Source organism: Vespa crabro, chromosome 21 (genome assembly GCF_910589235.1).
Source record: "Vespa crabro chromosome 21, iyVesCrab1.2, whole genome shotgun sequence".
NCBI classification, from domain to species: Eukaryota; Metazoa; Arthropoda; class Insecta; order Hymenoptera; family Vespidae; genus Vespa; species Vespa crabro.
This window is the reverse complement of record NC_060975.1, coordinates 738,356-760,000: the sequence shown is the minus strand read 5'-3', so window position 1 is coordinate 760,000 and position 21,645 is coordinate 738,356. Positions and strand designations below refer to the sequence as shown.

At 43.2% G+C, this 21,645-nt stretch overlaps 1 protein-coding gene across 2 annotated transcripts in view; it reads left to right on the top strand.

Moving 5' to 3' along the window:
• Positions 1-14,011: 14,011 nt before the first annotated feature.
• The window catches only part of LOC124431388 (rhombotin-1-like), a 63,546-nt gene continuing 55,912 nt past the window's right edge, over positions 14,012-21,645 (top strand). For both annotated transcript variants that reach the window (XM_046979253.1, XM_046979251.1), the window contains exon 1: positions 14,012-14,480. The gene's annotated coding sequence lies outside the window, so the exon portion shown is untranslated. The remainder of the gene's footprint in view (positions 14,481-21,645) is intronic.

The window sequence follows — 21,645 nt, the reverse complement described above, 5'->3', positions numbered from 1 at the left end:
CGTAGCTTTTTAATTAACGATTGGCAGTCTCTCCTTTATTATTTTTCATCTATGATTTGTAAGTTATCGTAAGTGTGTGTTACGTTAGTAACGTGTAATAAGATATCAACATATAAGAGAAAAAGGATACGGCTATTTCGACCGGTATATTCTTGCATAGATAGTTGGAGTACAAACATTCGTGCTTTACGATTCGCAACGCATGAGCCGTCGTCGTCGTCGTCGTCGTCGTCGTCGTCGTCGGCGTATATTTTCCATTAGAAACGTAGTCGTCCTCGTGGGACCTTTTCCTACTGTCCCAGATTGTGTCGTAAACGAATAACAAGATTTCAACGTGATATAATATTAAAACGATCCCTTTCCAAGACTCTCTATGAGTCGCCTGAGTTTTCGCAGTCGGCTACATACGTGAATTCCTCGTGAATCTGACATATAATTTTATTGTAATATATATATATATGTAATACTGAGTAATGTCTGGTATTTGTTCTTTGTTTTTTCAACGTAGTTCGAAAAGGTTTTCATATGGTCGATCGATGATCCTTCTGTTTACCAAGTTAGCGAAACGTAAATACAATTTGTTAGAGAATATCATGCGACTCGTGGGACGCGATCTGCATAATCGACTATTGTCGCTACATATCTAGCATAACTACTGGCTATTTACGTGGTGATGTGAACAACAACGATGTGAGAGTGAGAGAGAGAGAGAGAGGGAGAGGGAGAGGAGAGGACAAGAGGGAGGGTACGTACGCTCGACTAATCTTGGCTTTCCGGTTCACCATATTTCGAATTAATTAATTTGGCATCAACTTAGCTTCGTAGACAATTCCGGCAGGCCCGTCCATCCTACAGACAAATATTTCGGGTAATTTCGCTCGCTAATACATATCCTATCGAAACGTTGACGAAGGACCTTGACGTCATGTTATATTTCCCTTTACTTCGTTAACCGATGAAGTAGGATAAATAAAAACAAAGAAAAAAATTAAGAAAATCAAAACACAGAACAAAAAGTCCAAGGCATACTATACAAACTAAAAGAGAAATAGATGTTTTCTATTTATTACGAGTAAATGGAAAGGGTTATAGTTCTTTGTGACAGTGTGTCCTTGTTGTTAATTCATAAAGGTAGTTAAAAGTTTTCTCAAATCGTAGCTCTATATGATTCATCTCTAATGATCGCATATCGACGTATGTACGTACGAGCATTGACATACCTGCAGGATGCAGGCATAGAATCTGGTATACAAACGAACGACGTACATTCTCTATATATATCCTTATATATATATATATATATATCCTTCTCTCTCTTTCTATCTCTCTCTCTCTCTCTTTCTCGTGCTACCGCGTGCATGAACTCAACGGGCACGCAGAACGTAATTGACGTGTCTCGTGAATGCGCTCGTTCTGCCGGATACGATCCGCATTAAGCACGCCCGTCCGTCACTTCGTAACTCACGTGTCGTTCTCTCTCTCTCTCTTTCTCTCTCTCTCTCTCTCTGTATCTTCTCTCTATTCTCTATCTCCGTCCGTCTGTCCCAGCGGCCATCGTTTGCGCTTGGCCATTATTATTAAAATCGATAACAACAAAAGGGAGGAAGTACCGAAGGGAAGTACGATGTGTTTTCATCGACTTTCGCGTTGTTTTTCTTTTATTTATTTATTTTTTTTTGTTTTTGTTTTTACGTACTTCTCGAAAGATCCGAAAATGACAAGGAAGGTTATAATACGATTAGTAATTAAAGCGCAATTTTGTGGATTATCGAACGTTTCCTGCGTCGTTGTCGTCGACGTCGATAAACCACAGGAAATATTTATGCGACTCGTGCCAAGCTCACTCACTAGCTCGCTTGTGGGTCAATACGTTAGAGTGCGGCGCCGTAAGACTTTCCATGCAAATAAAAGCAATTACATTATCCAGGGAGGTCGGAACTGGATGGAGTAAGGAGCTGAAAAGAGCAAGATCAACTAAGGCCGAAGCGAGACTATCCAGAAGGAGGCGTCCTTTTCGAAGGAAAGGCGAAACAGAGCAAGATGGAAATGGATCGGTGGATCGGTGGAAATAGATAGATAGATAAATAGGTAGGTAGATAGGTAGATAGGTAGGTAGGTAGATAGATAGATAGATAGATAGATAGAACGAAGAGGATCTGCTTCTTCGGTAAGGTGGTAAGTTAGCCGAGGTAAAAGTATATAAAGACTCGACGGAAGGACCCTGCCCTTGTGCGGCACTTTCTTCAGGTTGGCAATCCTTCACAGTTAACGCCCCTAATCGTATTCATTAAAGTGCTCTCAATGCTTTTACACGGCTTTCAAGCTCCGCTGCCACCCTCCGAGGCTCGGTCCCATTCCTGTCTCTCTGGCACGCTGGAGTTCTCGCACCCGTCACCTCCACCTCCTCTAGAACCACCACCATCGCTACCACCACCACCACCACCACCACTACCAGCACCACTACCTTTTCCTCATCCTCTACTTTCGTTCGCCTTCTTCTCCTACTTCGACCGTTACCCTGCAACTCAGCCTGCCAACGTCGTAGCTGTCATCGTCCAGAACCTTTGCTAAACCCTCCTACTCTCTTTCTCTCCTTCTCCTTTCCTTAACGCTAGATCGCAAGAGCTTTTAAGTTGGCAACAATGCGCGGATTTATAAACCAGACCCGTGGCATTGTTATCGGCGAGTGATTGAGGCCACCATTTCGACAGTGGCCGAACAGCAACCATCGGTTACTGCCCATTGTTGACCCCTTTATCTTGGAAATTCGTGTTCGCCTACCATACACCCCAACCCATCCTTCTTCTACCGTACTCTGCGCCACCGGAGACTTGCTAAATCACTAGGTTTTATTGATGGAGCCGCGCGGCGAAAAGGCGCGTCCAACGCGTTGGTATCACGACTTCTGATAAACCGTATTGCCCCATTGTGGCGCTCCCTTTTCTTTTCATTTCCACCATTTTCTCTTTTTCTTTCTCGCGAAAACGTTTCCTTGAGAGTAACGTTAAACGTAACGTTACTCTCTTATTCCGATTTCTCGCTTCGCATAGAGAATTGAAAATTCTTCGATTAATCGACTTTGAAAATAATGGAAAAATCAAAGTATAGAGTAAGTACCTATAATGTATGTAGCCCTTCGACGTATCTACGTTCGTCAACAACACCAAGAGGACAATGACAGTAACCGATCCCCCTTTCTACCCTCGGCTTTACGAAGTCTGACTTTCCCATGATGCGTTCGTAATCAGATCATCTCTTTTACCCTAGTATTCGGTCCCAAGCGTTAGCGTTCTTACCAAACGCTTACTATTTATTATGCTCTACGTTAAAACGACGGACATGGTGAGGTTTAAGCGTGGGATCCGAATATTTTTGCATTCGTTTCGCTTACTTTACCATTCGTCGTTGTCTACGGTTGATTTTTCGCAACCGTGACAATTAATGTCATGTGAAAATCGTTAGTTCTTCTTTCGTGTATCGTACGAGGATGCCGTATTTTTTTCCTTCTCTTTTTTTCGATCAGACAGATTCAATTTTCTTTTTCTTTCTTCTTCTTCTTCTTTTTTTTTTTTTTTATAGCGAACCATCCATTAAATATCATGGAAAAGTAAAAGACAAATTTTCCAGTTAATCTCGAACGCAACGTATCTGTCCCTGACAGACAGTGAGAGAAAGAAAGAGAGGGGAAACCTAACGTCACGCAAGGTTAAACATCGGTAATTATTAGATCCTTTCACATAGATACCCGTCACCCTAGTGAAGCTTAGGGGAAGAGCTTTGGAGGACGGTCGCAGTCTGACAAAAATGTAGGCTTAGATAAACCATAAATTAGTTTCTATGCAAAAAGAACGTCGCTCGATATAAGCCATACTTTCGTGGGAAGGGGGATGGGGTGAATACATTTTCTCTTCGTTCACTTCGTCGGCAATGACTTTGCGGAAGTCGCGTCCTTTTTACGTCGAGACGGACGAGAAACTTTTGGCGAATCGTTCTTCGTTAAACGGTTGAATCGCATCAATTCTTCGAGAACGTCGATCGTTCTCTGAAGACGTTATCTTAACGTCATCGAACTATATATGTATATATATATATACATATCGTATGCGTACGATTCTTGATCCCTAACGATTTAGATCTGAATCGCCATAAAAAAAAATCCCCTTCGGTTCTCAATCGAATAAGCGATATTCCGCTTTTCGTACAAACTACCATTATTTATTATTCTCGGATAGATATATGGAGCTACGGGTAACTACGGATTATATTTCTTGTTCGTTATATCGTAGGAGAATATAGCACGCACACACAAACTCCAAGGGACGTCTTCACGTTCGTTTGCACACGTACAGGCGAGCCATGAAATTGGAACCATTTGAGTACGATTGTGACCTTTTTCTCAATGTAAGAGTATCAAGCGCGCGTTCGCCCATTCATCCCCTTATAGCAGTAGACGCCAACAATGGGTTCTCAGTGACACCCTCCGTATGCGATAAAAGCAGCTTTCCATTCACCTAATCCATAATTACGTCGCTGACATGGGAGTCACGGATTCTCACAGGCGCATGATATCGCTATGATTTAATGCTCTTTTCTTTTTTTACTTTCTCTCTCTCTCTCTCTCTCTCTCTATTCTTATATCTTTGTTCGTCTCTTAAATTCGACGATCCATGACTCGGCCTTTTATTTCAAACGTCTGTGTCGTTCAATTTTCAATTTATCAGATATGTTCAAATGAATTATTTCGCTTATTAACTCGATGGAAAGTCGCGTTATAAAATGAGAGAAAAGAAAAGGCAGGACGAGTTCCAGAAGTTTGGTGAATTTAAGGAAAAGCGTAATTTGCTTCTTCTCTCTAGTTCTTTTGTTGCCGCGAGTAATAAGTTGGCCTAAAGTTTTCTTTCACTCCCGACGTGGTAAGATCCGTGTGTGTCCATCTATATCTTCGAGTATATATGTTTCTTTTTCGCAAGACTTTCTTCCTTTTCCAGTCACCCTCTCTCTCTCTCTCTCTCTCTCTCTCTCTCTCTCTCATCTTCCTCTATTTCCGTCTTGCTCTTAGCTTCGCGTAAATAAGCGAGCGAGCTTTTTTTGCACAATATGTTGCGGGACCATTACTTAGCGTTGGAGAGAGGAGCAGCTTCCGTGTGCAGGGGAGGGTGGCTCTTACCTAAATAACCACTCAGTCACTTGCAGACCTAGACCGTAGAGAAGGGGCCGTCGTGGGGGAGGAATGGGATGGGTGTGCGTGGGTGGCGTTGCCACTGCCGCTGGTGTCGATGCTGGTTGTGTTAGTGGTGTTGCTGCTGCTGATGGTACTGCTGGTAGTGGTGGTGGTGGTGCTCGATGCTAGCAGGGGATAGCCCCGTTACGTGATGTAAGAGCAACCAAGCATCCAGAAACCACCCCCGCCAGATTAACGAGACCATTCTCGGATTGATTTCTCGAGAAACGCTCGCCCGTTAACTTCGATACCCGCGCCACTATGGCCAAAGAGACTTCCGTTCGGCGATCGATTAGAGAGAGAGAGGAAATGAAGGAGAGAGAGAGAAAGAGAGCGAGATAGAACATCTTTGCTTTTACGCTCTTGCGTGGAAGATCGTGCGCAAGGAATCTCGTGAAAGATGGCGATCATGCGAGACGGCCTTCGATGAAAGAGAATAGAAGAGCCTTCTTTCTCTCTCTCTCTCTCTCTCTCTCTCTCTCTTTTTTTTCTTGCTCTTTCCGCTTCGAAGGTGATCGATTAATATCCCCTTTACTTTTTTTTATTTATACCAATGCTAGAGTGGTACACCGTAATCGAATGCATCAATAATGGAGAGTACTACTCCGAACGTAAGAGTCTTAGCTGGACTTAATCGTAAGCGGCACTTGGCGTTCCGAATGTATTCGATTAAATGTTAATGAGAGCGAAGAGAAAAAGGTAGAGACATCGCTCTCTTTTTCTGCAGCAGTAGTAGTAGCGGTAGTAATAGTAGTTGTAGTAGTAATAGGTATACAAGAAAACCGCGTTCTGCTGTACCTTCGCAAATGTGGCTGCTTTCTTTCTTTTTTTTCCTTTTCTTGTTCTTTTTCTTTTTCCTCTTTCTTTCTTTTTTTTCTTTTTTTTTCTTTTTTCTTTCTTTTTTTTTTTTTTTCTTTTCTTTTAGCGGACTAGTACGGGTAACGTGCGTCCTACGTTGAAACTTAATTGCAATTAAAACAGAAAGGTTCGAGGAACGTTCATTATGCTTGCCCTTTTCCGGCGATTCATAAAAACGTTGTTCTTCGACGTCGAGCACGTACTTTCGCACTAATTTTCTTCTTTTTTTTTTTCTTACCCTTCCCAATGAATTTTACAGTGCGGCAAACTAATTTTTACAAGTACCATCGCTCGCATCGGTTGTATCATTTGAGAAAAGACAAGATTAAAGGGAAGGAGAATCGTGGTCGAATCTCGTTCCATAAAAATCTTCGTTCCTAGCGCGAAAGGGGTAGCGGAAAGGTGGTCTATTCGCGATTCATGCTTGTGCGGTTGAATTTGCGATGGAGCGTAAAGCGAAACTCGGAAATCTCGATGCAGACTCCCGTTCTCGGTGGCGTACATAGAGAACACGAGAGAGTAAATGAGAGAGAGAGAGAGAGAGAGAGAGAGAGAGAGAAAGAGAGAGAGAGAGAGAGAGAGAGAGAGATAGAAACAGACGGAGGTGGCAGCCGAGGCACGTAATGGCGTGTCGGAGTTAACCGGTTGATAACCATCGGTTATAATTAACTCTGGGCCAACCAGGGTACAAGCCAAGCCCGGTAACTGCCAGCCAGCACGTCGCCGCACCCCTCTCTTTAACCACCCTACTCCTTTCTACGTTACGTTCGCTTTCCTACCCTACGTAGAATGTCGTTGTCCCTTTGGTTGATTGTACGAGCCCTTCCCGATGTCGTTACTTTTCGTCTTTCGTTTGGCTAACATCTTATCCTATCGAATAATGGCCACGTTGTATCTTTGATATTTGAGTTAGAATCATTAGGAACATTGGAAAGCATTTCTTTTTTTTTTTTCTTTTTTTCATTCACTTCTCCCTTTTTTCTTTTTCTTCTTTTTTTTTTTTGAAGATTCGAGACGTTCAGTTCGAGAGTGCACTTTGACTTTAGCATCGGTAAACTTCTAAAGATCTTTTTCTTTCTCTTTCTCTCTCTCTCTCTCTCTCTCTCTCTCTCTCTCTCTCTCTCTCTCTCTCTCTATCTCGGAAAATCTCTCTTTAAATTTTCAGAATATTCTTACGGTTTAATCTTAGCGTCGGGAAATTATCTCGGAAGAATACATCTGCAACCGATAGGACAGGAAAACGCGTGGGAATGGAAATCGAAGGGGTTAAGATGAGGCAGAGGTTGACAAGTAGGGTTTCAACCGTGCAAAGGGCTCATCTTTAAAACAGGCATAATCGTGGCGAAAAAAAAAAAAGAAAGAAAGAAAGAAAGATAGGTGGAGAGAATAAGAGAGAAATACAGATGCTTCTCACGAGGTAAAGAGATCGTTCGAACCCTCGGCATCGAAGCATCCACTCGTAGCGTAGTTCGTGCAAGAGCTCATAATCTCGCTCTTCGTCTCCCTCACCGGACGATTCGAGGCTATTCTCTCGATCCTCGATCAAACGCTTAGGTATTATCTATCTTTCTCTTTCTCTCTCTCTCTGTCTGTCTCCCTCTGTATGTATATATATATATATCTCCTATCTGTCCGTTTCAGCTGGCTACTTTAACGAAGCGAAACGGGCTAACCCCTTGCTAAAGAGGACCAATCCCAATCACTTTTCTCAACCGATTTCGTAATTTGAGCTAACGGGCGTATAGAACATACGGAAGGTTGGTGGAATTGCATTCCTCTCTTTTTCCTGCCACTAAGAAAAGGGAAGCAGAAGAAGAGGAAGAGAGAAAGAGAGAGAGAGAGAGAGAGAAAGGAGTAAGAGGGTGTCGAAAGCCAAACTCGAACGCGGAATTTAGGCCGTGCGCAATCATCGCCTAGTCTTTTAATTTCCTATATCGTTAAGTATGTGTGTGCTCATGTTCGTTGGATTGTGTGCGACAGCACGTAGAACCTGCGAGAAAGCAAGAGAGAGAGAGAGAGAGAGAGAGAGAGAGAAAGACAAAGAGAGAGAGAGGGGGGGATTTATTCGAGAGAACGCCAGAACTATGCGCTCGTGTGTGTTGAGAGAGAGAGAGAGAGAGAGAGAGAGAGAGAGAGAGAGAGAGAGAGATGGAGAGAGACGAAGGGGTGTCCGAGGGATGAAGGGAGAGTTCGCTCGTGCGCGAGGGTCGGTACGGAGTGGTAATTGGCTGTCAGGGCTTCCCAGTCCTACCAACCACCCAACAACCTCGAGAGATTGGTATCGCTTATAATTAACTTCTCCGTGCCACGAAGCCACCGATTCCGTTGGCGTCGACGAAAGAGAGTGTGTATGTGTGCGCTTTCATGTATGCATGTATATGTCTCTATGAGAGAAAGAGAGAAGGAGAGAAGAAAAGATCGTGAAGGGTGTAGGATAGAAAGAGAAGGATAGAAAGAACGGTAACTCTGAGAAAGTGTATAGTACTAGGAAAGAGATGGCGGAAGACAGTGGTGGTAATACATAAGGGGTGCTTGCGCTAGTAGAGAGAAGGCGAAGAGCACGAACGTTTGGCTTTCGGTAAAAATCGTAAAGGCTGCCGCAGAGTGATATACGAGAGAGGAGATTACTACTGCGATGTATACGCTCAATAAGGAAATGCTGTTTCCACCGATGTACTACGTACATACTGAAATCCGCTCCCTAGAGAAAGCTCTAGCGTGCTTTTCGTTAAGTGCCTTAAATTTTAGTCGACGATGAGTCATCGCTAAAATGTAACCACGTATCTCTTAAAGTAATTCGATAGTATTTAATTCCGAAGCAACGTTTCAATGACATTAAAACTCGATCGAGAGAAAATGGAACTCTTTTATTATCGCTGTCTTCTCGATCTAAAGGATAGCTTGGTCGATGATTTGATGCTCGGCAACCCTTGGCGGTAACTAGTTTTCGAGCAGGTCGCCCCAATTAACGTTTCCACGTACCTATAGGACATAGCGCGCGTACACCTCTTTACTCCCTTGCTCTTCCTCGACAAGCTCGTGTTGTCTCCCTCTTACTCCAGTCACGTCCGTTATACTGGCTCGCGCCACGTAACGCGGCAGGTCTCACTAGCACCACTAACACAACTACTATCATCAGGCAGCACCATTACGAGTACCACCAGTAACCAGCACCAACTCCCTTCCCGCCGAACGCCAAGTCTTGCAGAAACTTATAATTGCGAAAGGAGCCGGCAATTATAATTGCCTCCGGCCGTCTCCGACGGCTGTAATTATCCAAAAAGCTGTGGTAGCCCCGCACACGCCTACGCGAGCTGCGGGACGTAGAGGACACGGTGAAGGAGAAGGAGGAGGAGAAGAAGAAGGAGAAGAAGAAGAAGAAGAAGAAGAAGAGCGCGCGTTTCTCCCGAGGGATTCTGTCGGGGAAATAAATAGGCTTTGTTCTTTTTAATGGCGAGCTGGAAGAGGACCTTTCTTAAAAAGTTCGTATGAAAACTTTATGGAGGCAAACGTCTAGATGAGTACTTTTTCCTAAGATCGGCTGAGCTCCATGATAGATAGATAGAACTTGAAAACTCGAAAAGGTACAGGCCATGTGTGATAAATCCAAGAGAAATATATCACTTTATCAAGGTGTCCACATCAATGGATAACACACCAAGTCCATTATGCCAGATTTCTATGAACTTAATGTGTTTTTGATGTACCCGGATTCAACGTAACAGCATTGTATTGTTTGCGTCAGTCTATACTCGTCGATAATTCGAAGGATCGTGTATAGGATCGAAATATCTTTTTTCTTTAGACTATTCAGCTTTTCCTTTGCTAGTTAAGAAAAAAAAAAAAAAAAAAAAAAAAAGAAAACGAAAAAAAAAGAAGAAGGAGAAGAAGAAAATCCGTATTCCCGAATGGACGCAGTAAGGCGTTGGGCAATGGCAAACGAACGATCGTATCGATGCACGGTTTCTCAAGCTCGCAAGTACGGGCAAGTACAAAGAGGCCGATAGTGGGGTTCACCCTTTCTAGCGCATCCAACCCTCCTTACGAGTGTAAGAGGTTTTAAGGGGGTAGACGAAGGTGCGGGCCGAGAGGGGAATTCAGCCGAAGGAGGGAATCGAGACTTCGGTCAATTAAGCCCAGGAAATTAGAGTTTTAATTACGCAGTCATTCAGAAAATTACATCGGGGCCGCGCAAAAGCTAGTTTTAGAATCGCTTTAGAGGTACGCGAGGAACTACGACTTCGTGTACGGATTTTCTAAAGGACTTGCTTTGTTCTCTTTTTTACTTTCTCTCTCTTTCCTTTTTTTCTCCTTCAAATAAAATCTTGCAGGAGAGATCGACTAATCGTTTGCTAGTACTACGCATGCTCCATCCAATCGAGCAAGATCAAACGACATCTTTCCGACACTTCAGATGGAAGTAAGAATGCTTTAGAAGAATAAAAAGAAGAAGGTGGAGAGGATGAATGAGTAGGAGAGCGAGTCGCTTAAGAAACACTTCAGAAGAGTAAGAAGATGCAACGAGTACTTTGAGGTTGTTCCTTGATAATTATTAATTATTAATTCATGATATTACCCGTTTCCAGGATCACCACTCGATATTCGATTCGAGAACGACGTTTCCTTCTCTGTTGGATGAGAGACTTCCCTCTTAGGGAATACATAGTTCTGTGTCATCGTGCTTGTTCTCTGTCTTTGCACGAAATTAGTCTACCGAGGAAGCTTCTTTTTTCGTCCGAGTCTCAAGGGAACTGATCATCGATCGATCATACGAGTGAAGGAGTCGCTGGAATTTCAAGAGGAACGAGCGATCGTTAGCAAAGGGAGACAAGAAGGAAGTCCATGATGGTTCGTCGAAGAGGAACATTAGGAGTTGAGACGATACAAGAGTAGGATTGCTGAAGAGCTGACGAGAGCTGAAGAGAAAGAAAGAAGGAAGGAAAGAAAATCATCGCGAGAACGGTGGATAATGGAGAGCGTTAATTTTCCAAATGAAAACGAGGCATCCATCTTTGCCGAAATGCTTGCCTCTCGACACTTCAGCGACTCAGCCATTATCTCGCATAACGCATTACAGTAATGAATTAATTTTCACCCAAGCACGTTTTTCTCTTTCTCTCTCTCTCTCTCTCCCTCTCTCCCTCCCACTCCGCTTCTGGGTTCTCAATCTCCTCAGTTATTTCTCGATATAGTTCTTCAAACGTTTCCTAATCTTATCTAATCGTAATGGAGAGGACGAGAGCTCGGTATCGACAATCAGCCATTTCTCTCTTTTTTTTTTTTTTTTTATTCGATCTTTTGAAATTGCGGTTCTCTTTGACTTATCAAACGTTATCGTTCGCTTTAACATGGATTTAACGAACGTTGAAATATTTCGAACGAAATGTCGTCCACGTTTGCGAAACTAATGCATAATGTATTTCACATGTCCGCGCAATTACATTTATAATTACATCATTATTATACGTGCGCATGAACTGGAATCTATTATATAGGAAGGTATGTATATAGTGCGGATTGACAGGGCGAAAGATCAGAGTGCCGAATCGATATCTTCCTCCCTTTCCTTCTTGTCATTTTCTCATTCCTTCCTTCCTTGCTTCCTTCATTCTCCGCCGCCGCTTCCTCTGCCGCTGCTTCCTCCGTCCATTCTTGTTCTTTTCTCAAGTCCGCCAAGCTGCGCAAGGCGAGCTCGTTAACGTATTCATGGGTTTATGGGACAATTAACCCTTTGAGGGACAGTTTAATTACACAGAAGCGATTAAACATCTTAACGTATAAACACGTCGAGCTCGCGGCTGGTATGTGTGTACGAAACGCGCCGTGGCAGCCAGGGTGCGGCTGTTACCAATTAACATACTAATGACACGAGGTGCTTTTCAAGGGCCACTGTAACCGCCCGGCCTGCAAAAGCTTCTGAAGCGAGGTACATACATATATATATATATATATATATATATATATATATATATATATATACACACATATATGTGTGTGTATATATGCATGGGATAACGTTATCGAGTATACCTAAGTGCGCCGTCTACGTCTACAAGTATTTTCGGTAGCGTACGCGGTTTCGAAAATTGTTGATGTAGTCGGCCCAAGAAAGAATTTTTAATTGTGGCCAAACATTTTCTACGATTCGCGAGAGAACACGTATGTAGGTACGAGTATGCAACTCGATGCCGCGTTATTAAACCGGACGTTAGCGTAATTACTCATCAACCATTAATCAACATTGTTTTAGCAATTAGGAATTGCCGGGGGATTTAATTATTACAGCAATTAGCGCATAGTTCCATCGTTAATAACTTTCGCCGTTTCATCTAAACGTGATTTATTGCGATCAGGAAACTCGAGAGCGAAAGAATGGTATTGCTGTGTATTGCTGTGAGGTATAACGGTGAATAAATAGGCGACACGCCGATGAAAATGCACCGGTTAACTTCGATTCGACCGTTGAAGGTATTCGATTAATTAGAAGCTCGAAATATTGCTGTCCTCTATTTCTATTAAATATGGTATCGCGCATCTATAGGGTTGCTGGCGATACACACGTTGACGTTTGAAATTCGATATATCGACAGCAAAACGATACATTTCAACAGAGTCTCGATACGGGCGTAGCGATGTTTCTGATACATCGGACCGATCGCAAGTACTATTGAATATCGCTGATTGCCTGCTATGTAAACCGATTGCTACTTCGATTTCAATTTTCAATTCAATGTTTAGTTTTCGATCGTCCTTTGGTCAGTGGTATTAACTGGAGGGGGAAAAAAAAATTATTTCATCGTGTAGTTAATACAACTAGGAACAAAGTGAAATGATTCGTTGAGCTATCTTCTGTATGTTATAGGTAAACGTATACCATGTACGTACCCCTACCGTTACACGTATATACGGAATATCCTGTAGGTAAATAGGCACGCGAGCGCGCGTGCGCGCGCGAGGTACACAAGCCTCAGAAAAGTTGGATCAAATTTTACCAACGTTTTTTCAACTCCCTCGGTCGTGTTGGGTGCAAAATTAAAAAGCAGCTATATGTTTCGGTATACGGTGAAAGCATTCCGTTTAAGTCTCTTTCTCTCTCTCTCTCTCTCTCTCCCCTGGACGCGCATACAAGCGTATACTACACACACTTGGCAGCGATAGCCGAACTCAAGCGGATCGCGTTAAACGAATTTTAACTCGGCCGGTTTTCACTAGTAAGGCCATGGGCTACGGACCGTTTTCGATTTAATTAGCTAATTATATTGTTCATTTAATTAATATAATTGGAACGACTGGCGGTCGCATGCGCACGAGTCCTTCGTCGTTCCAGCTACCCCGCCGTTGGCCTGCAGTGCTGTATTTAATGACATCCATTAACGAACGTTTACATTAACTGTAATTATCGCTGTCTCTATGGATGCAAGACCAAACGGCACATGCAGTGGCACACGAATTTCCAATGGCTAGACGGGAAAGAGTTTTTTTGCGTATGCCGATTATTGTGACGGGCATCTTTTATGCGAACGATTGAAAAAGCTTTTAATCGTTTCGATCGAAACCTAATACTGTCACGGAAATTTTCCTTCCTCCAGCATTAAAATTTACTCGTCGATCTCCCTTCTTTCTCTATCTGTCTCTTCTCTAATATTCCAGATCCGAGATTAAAAAGAGTATTTACCTATCTATCCGTAGGTATGAATATAAATCGGTATGTTTGTTCGAATCGATCGAATCCCACCGCCGATCGATTCCGATTAAAAAAGACGCGTCATTTAGATAGTACACTTTCGAACGCATCGAGCCGCGCGCGGCATCCATTCGAGTCGCGGCGAATAGAGGCGAATTTTAACGGAGAGAGCCGAGGGAGGACAAGTTGCGCGCGCAACTTGTCGACCGGGCGCTCGGCGGGTCTCGTGCCGCGCTCGTGTCCTTCCTTCTTATTCCGGTCTCGACCTTCGTCGTGGAAGGACGTTCTCTTCGAGCCGCGTTTATCGGCGTCGCGACGATAACGCCATCGTTGACATTGTGCGAGGAGAGCGCGGACACGAATACGACTCGAATATACCAATAAACCGAGGGGGAAAGAAAGCTCTTACTTATTGCATCGTTATTGTTCTTAATACTTGGAAATAACAATCGTGGAAATCGATTAAAGTCGTTCAACGTTAAAGTCGTCTAACCAGTGTCGGCACGATATCACGAAAATTTCTCTGTCTCTTTCTCTCCCCTTCTCTTACTATCGCTTGTGTTTCCCTCGACGAAAGAGCATAGTTACTGGCTTATCTCGAGTGTCGGATAAGTGTCCTTGCCTGAATTCCTGGAATCGTTTTCATCTACCGCCACAGGTGGACTCATTGAGGATTTTCGCTTTTGTGGATACTCTCTACTTGCCTGCCACTGATGTGTAAGTTTTACATTATGTTTATACATATATATATATATCATATTTTATTGTTTATCGTTACATGACCTTCCAACTTTAGCGTTACCTATATGTTATTATGTTTCTAACGTCGACGTCGGAATACAAATCTTTCGGCGAAAACATAATAAATCGTGTTTGCTTTTTCTAACAATACCACAGATATTTCTCAAGCATCTATTTTTATGCTTTCAAGATTCCTATTAATTATTTTATTGAATTTCTTTATTTGTTTTACTTAATTTTTTTTTTTTAATAAGCATTTAATACAGATGGCGATAGTAGCGGGTCTTTTTCAAAATACTTTTGTCTAATCCTTTATTCGAAAGATACCATTTGAATTTCTTTGTTGTTAAAAAAAAGACGATCGGCTGCGTCGATCGAGCGCCTTAAGGAAGTATCGACCTATGAAATTACAGGTCAAGATCATCAGGGAGTATCGTAACCGTATATAGATCGCATCGAGGATATCTTGGAGGAGACTTGCACGCGCGCAATTACGCTTGATTTAACGAAAGCACGAAGAGAGAAGATATATTGCATTCTCGATAATATGCACTCTAGTCCCGTGTAATTTATTTTCGAGTGGCAATTACGTCTTTAGCGAAGGCATACACGTTCTAGAACGAAACGTACTTTCATGTATGTAATATCCTTCGTAAAGAAAGAAAGAAAGAAAGAAAGAAAGAATGAAAGAAAGAAGAAAAGCAAAAAGATGCAATCAACGGTCAATTAATCGACCCGCTTGTAGTATTTCTTGCAAAGTGAATGGTGTATAATAATACCTACACGGTTAGTGTATAAGCTTTTGCTTAACCTCTTGAAGCAAAACGATAACCACTTCCACCAATCGATTTCTCGATCCGCTATTCTCGAAAAGGTTCTCCTCTCCTTATAGTATATATTTCGTTAACTCGAAGAATCCACGAAGAGAGTCTCGTCGACCGGTCTTTGCGATGGTAAGGCGTTGTTTGTGCAAGGATCGCTCGCTCGGCTTAATGTTCACCGCGGCGAGAGCTGGCGAGGCATTAATTGGGGAGCGCCTTAATTGCCTGGGCGCATGCGATGACCGTTGTAATTGCCTGGACTAAGGTGCCGAGCGATGGCAGAAGGTGTGCGCGCGCGCGCGCGAGCATTCAGCCAGCATCTCTCCGCTTATATACATGCGTGTATACCTACTGCGTTTCCGTGTGTAGGTACGTACGTACGTATCTACGTAGATACCTATATATATATATATATCTATGTGTGTGTGTGTGTGTGTGTATTTGCGCTGGAACGGGGATCGTATTTTGCGGGTTCTTCTAATGGAATCCAAGGTCATTCCGTAATTAACGCGCTTTAATTTATCGTCGAAACGTTAATTGCGCCGATTGCTGCTCGCCTTTCTCGAGGTGGGCGGAGAGAAAGAGAGAGAGTACGTTTGCGTCAGCCGAGAATAGTCTCCCTCTCTCTCTCTCTCTCTCTCTCTCTTTCTCTGTGAAACTTCCCCTCTGATGATTTATCGTATTCGACGATTTCATATATCTATATAATGAACTCGAAATCGTTTTCGAAGCGATTTCTTCTTTTCCGATAAAAATCTTTCGAGTACCAAAGGTATTTGCTTCTTTCAATCTCTCTCTCTCTCTCTCCCTCTCTCTCTGTCTCTCTCTTTCGTTCTTTTCTTCGTAAAGAAGTACGAGAATTTTCAACGTTCGAGTATTCACGTAGTCTCGACATTATCTCACTCGATATACCTACATACAGGTTTATGCGTGTAGGTGTCTCCTTGAGAGATCGTCTCGGGGGAGGCAAGAGAGAGAGAGAGAGAGAAAGGGAGGAGGGAGGAGGAAGGTTGGCGGGTCGAATTCGTGCGCTCGAAGGGGCGCGTCTTCCGATTGGTTTTTCGCTTCGGTGTACCGACTAGACTCAGTCAAGGTGGGAGTCGGAAGTCAATCTTCGCGGCCGGAAGTGGTCGCCATCCTACTGGAGCTACCCATCTCTCCCCTCTTTCTTTTTCTTTCTCTTCTTACGGGGAAGCAGCCAGCTTCTTTCGTTGGTGCCGTTTCTAACGTAAGTCGACGCTATCTTTTCCTACGGGAGTTGCTCGTCTTCTCCTTATTCTCTTCCTTCTCCTCCTCCTCCTCCTCCATCTCGTGATTCTACTGGTTCGCGTTCGTTCTCTCCCTCTGGACAAAGAACGCGCGCGCGCGCGAGAAAGAGAGAGAGAGAGAGAGAGAGTGTGCCGCCAACCCCTAAATGAAATCCTGAAATTAAAACCATATATTAACCTCACGGCGTCTCCTAAATTAAAAAACAACATTTTTACGAGCAAAGCTTAGGTACACTCTTGTCTGAAAAGAAAAAGAGAGAGAGAGAGAGAGAGAGAGAGAGAGAGAGAGAGAGAGAGAGAGAGAGAGAGAGAGAGAGATAAGTAACGGGGTAAGGGATTACTAACACTTCGATATCTACCTCTCTCTTTCCCTTTCACTTTTCTTTCTTCGTTTCTGCGGACTACGGGCGACGTTCTATCGTTCGTAAATTGCGTTTTTAAATTCGTCGAGGGCTGAGAGAGCCTCGTGCCGTGCCATTCGCGAGTATTTCCGAAACCTGTCGAGAACGTTCAAAGAATCGAAGAGAATTTTCTCTATTCCCTATTCAGTTTCTATATTATACGATATTGTTCGAAATCGATTGAAAATCGTAAAGAGAAGAATCCCTTTAAGACAACACTGCGAAGATGAAAAGAAAAAGATATCGCGTATAGGGAAGGACAAGGGGGGGGAGGAGGGTTGAAGTGTAGGGTGAATGGCAGAAAAAGGTAAAGGGGAGGGAAGGAGGAGAAACGCTATTTATTTCGCACGATCGCTTGCCGTCGATTCGACGTTCTTACCTACGAGATAACACCGAGAATAAGATGAGGACAGAATGAGGCGAGGAAAGGAGGGAGGGAGAGAAAGAGAGGGTTGGAAGAACGAAACGAGAAAGAGGTTAACGGATGTGAAAGTGGAAGGGTAGAAAGAGCTAGCTAGCAACAAACCGGATACGTTCTGGGCCGCATACTTTGGAAATACTACGGCCGAATCGAGTAAGGGTGTATAATGGAAGTTGAAATTGGTCGGCCCTGTCCCGGCTGGGCAAGCTCTTCTCTCTACCCGTATACGAGAGCGGCTATCGAGGGAAACGCATTCCATGCCAAAATTACTTCGCGCTGCGATCCGACGGGATATACAAGGTACCTCTAGGATTGAGGTTAGCCTTTCGTACTCTGAAAAAGGAAGAGAAAGAGAAAGAAATCTATCCTCGATAGACCGTCACCGTTTCACCGCTGTCACTTTTTTATTCCTTAGGATCGTCCTTAAGCGCATATATGTCTTAAGTCTCATTGATTCTTCTCAAAATCGATATTTTAAAGATCGTCCGACATTAATTTCACCCCTTACAAAATAGTACGGCGACGAGGGAGGGAGGAAGAAAAGGGAGATATTGGTAAGCCCCATGAAATATTCGTCAATCTGGGAGGCATCTATTTACCTATCCGGTTACTCATCCGGCTATCTATCCGTCCGACTGTACGCCTCTCTTTTTATCTCCCTCGTTGGCCGTCCTTGTCTTCTTTCGCCTCTGTTGGTTTCACATTTGTGGAGCGTTGATTAAAACCACTCGACGAACGTGGAAGGAGAGAAGAGATAACGAGAGAGGGAACGATCCGTGAGGAGGAGGAGGAGGACGAGGAGGAGGGAGAGAGAGAGAGAGAGGACGGAGAGCTTTGACGGAGGGTGAGACGAAAGCGGGAGCGAGAGAGAAATAGGTTCGTATATACGGAGTTTAAGGTGCGTGTGGTTGGACGCGTGCTCGAGCGCGCAAATCGAACGCAAGCGCGAGGAATAAGGGGCAGAGGGATAGACGAGAAGGAGGAGGAACGAAATGAGGAGGAGAGAAGCAGAGTAGGAAAATAGGAGGAGGTAGAAGAGAAGGAGGACCAAGGCGTTGCTTGCTTAATTACTAAAAGCTAATCAATTCCGGGAGGAAGTAAAGTTTAAATTGCGAACTAAAGTATAGCCGGCTCCCGGACGTAGCCCTGCAAAGCGATATTACCGCGCGCGCTGCATTCTGCAATTAGCCCGTGGTAAGTCATTGAAAGCAAATTATGGGCGGAGCCCGTGAACGCAGCGTCCGTTTTCGCAGTTATGAAAATTTCCAAGGCGGCACACTCGCTTGCACCGTCTAAATGTCTCTGTTCTCGTTCGTTAAATATATATATATATATATATTACGTATTATATATCTACCTATATATTTAGCAGAATAGAGATTAGGTGTTAATCGATTCAAAAGTCATTGGACACGATTGGCTATATCAACTTGGTAAGTTTCGTAAAATCTTAACAAAGTTCGATAGCCGATTCGAAATCGTTCCTTTTCCTCATGGCAATTCATTTTCTACGTTCAGTTTATTTTCCGTATACTTTTAAAACGTGTACCACACAACGTCAACGTATTCAAAACCCCCGTTTTCTGGGTCAGGAGGATTCATCGTGCATGAACGATCAGAGAAAAACGTGAACGAGAGCGACACGTAAAACGTTTCTTTTGAGCCAGATCTTTTCTCGCTGCGGTCACATTTTCTTTTTACCAGCGAAGGTTAACACTTTAGACATTGAATCTCGCGACTAGATATCGACTTCTCTCTCTCTCTCTCTCTCTCTCTCTATATATATATATATATATATATATATATATATATATATATATATCTTTCTCTGGTTGCTATATATATATATACATCTTCTACTCCTTCGAATATTAACGAGTGCAAAGTTGAACGTCGAGTAAACTCCAGATGCGTTCTATTATAAACTTCGTAACCACTCGCTAAGCGAAAAGACGATAGAACTACATCTTACTCATCACCTTATTCAAAATCCAAATCTTGAAAAGTAACGCGACTTTGGAGTCTGAATCGAGTCGAGAAGAATGGAATCTGGCTGACTGTTAAGACGCGTTTTACGGCTATATCCAAGGACAAAAGTTTTACCCTCTCATTCTAGGAGATCCAACGAAGAGGAGGAGAAGGAGGAGGAGCAGGAAGAGGAGGAGAAGGACGGTAATGGGTTTATACGGCGATTACGATTCTGAATCTCTTCGGGCAAGTAGATACCTCTAGCTATCTCTACCTTATTTCGCGCTATCGAGAAAAATTAATTATCGATCGATCCGGCTAACCGAGAATCCTTTTAAGTATATATCCGAGGAGGGAGGAGAGGTACAACGAGATCGCAATTTCGACTTTCTCCAATCCGATTCGATTTGAACGGAATTACTATTCCCATAGTTTACATTAGCGCTCGTCAACATCGACGATGTCGTAGCGTGTCGAATAATCCGTACGTGTCTACGTACTCGACGTTATCTGCAAGAGGAAGTACTCGCCGACGGAAATGGAAGAGCAAAGAGGGATAAAGTGAGAAGAGAGAGAAAGACGTGAGGTGGTGGGAAGAGGGGTGGTAGATCACGTGACTTGGATTGGAGGTGTACCGTATCACTGGAAACAAGCAATAAAATCAATGTCGTTTCCGGCGATTCAATTCGTAAGACACATCGCACAATTTCACATACAATTTTACGGGAGAACGAGTAGGAGTCCTATTTACTTCACGACTTGTCCGCCATCTCGTTCGCCACCCCCACCATCTTTTTTCCTTTCTTCTCTTTTTTTCATTCTTTCTTTTTTCTTCTTCTTCTTCTTTATATCTTCTTCTCTTTTCTCTCTCGTTCGACAACAACATTTCCCCACTTTCTTTCTCTTATCCGCCCGTTCTCTGTTATCATCCTTGAAAATGCGCGTATCGTATTCGTTATCTGTCACGGTATTATTTCTTTTTTCGATTCATCATAGGATATTGTTAATTCGATGAGAGGTGTAGATATTACGGCGGTCTTTCCGCAAACTCAAATAATATATAATCGTATGGCGTGCGAGAGCTAGCGAACGATATAGGAATAGATCTGGTAGAATTGTGTGTGTTGACTCGTTCGGTGTTCTCCTCTTGCGCTCCCTCGATACGCGAATCTCGTTAGGATCGTATTAATTATACGAACGAAACCCAGCTCGTATTAATCGAACGTAAGGTTCGAATGCTGTGGTTATCGACAACGGTTATTAATTCTGCGGTGATAATCGATTACGTTGCGGTTAAGCGAATCGATTTTCAAGACTATACAACATCCCCATAACGTCTTATGTTAGGATTCCCCTTAACGGAAAATCGTTTCAATAAAGATCGATCGTTGTTTTTACGTAACTCGCGGTTTATCGTTTCTTCTTTTGCTTTTTTCTTCTCTCTCTCTCTCTCTCTCTCTCTCTCCCTCTTTTTTATTCTCTATTTTATTTTTTATTCCAAATTAAACTCGATACACGGACACATAGCTGACCTACATACGAAATACTCGGAATTGGCTTCGCCCGGGCGAGGCTCGATTTATTTCATATACCTACTAGCAACCCTTCGCTTCGTCGACCCTTTTTCGATGATCGTCATGTTATCGAACGAATTCGTTGGTGCAAAATTCGTCGCGTGCTCGAATCTACCTCGAGAGAGGAGCATAAATATTCTTGCTGAAGTTATATACCTACACACACACACACACACATATATATATATATATATAAAGAGAAACAGACAGAGAGATAGAGAGAAGGAGTGAGGGAGAGAGACACTACTTCGACGTCTCGACAGAACACTTCGGAGGAGTAGGAAGCAACCAAGCAACCAAACCAGGCAGGCAGGCAGGCAGGCAGGCGTCGCTGTCACGACATCGTTGCTGACCGCGATAATATCACATTACCGAGATTAACGCGTACTGTAATTGATCGGACAGTGAGTGAGTGAGTAACAGTGGCACTCGCCTTGTCCAACGAATAGAACTTTGTGCGTATGGACACGCCTCCCATTAGTAATCGAATTGACGTCTCTTTTCCATTCTCCGAGCTTTAGCGAACGGACTGATAGTACTCGCGTAATGGATATTAGCGTTGACGTTTCTAATTGTAACTTCGAATCGAATGGAAAAGAGTAGACAGAAAAAAAAAGGAATGAAAAAAGAGAGAGAGAGGGGGGAGGAGAAAAAAAAATAAATTTTCGTCCACCCCTCGCGCGCGTGT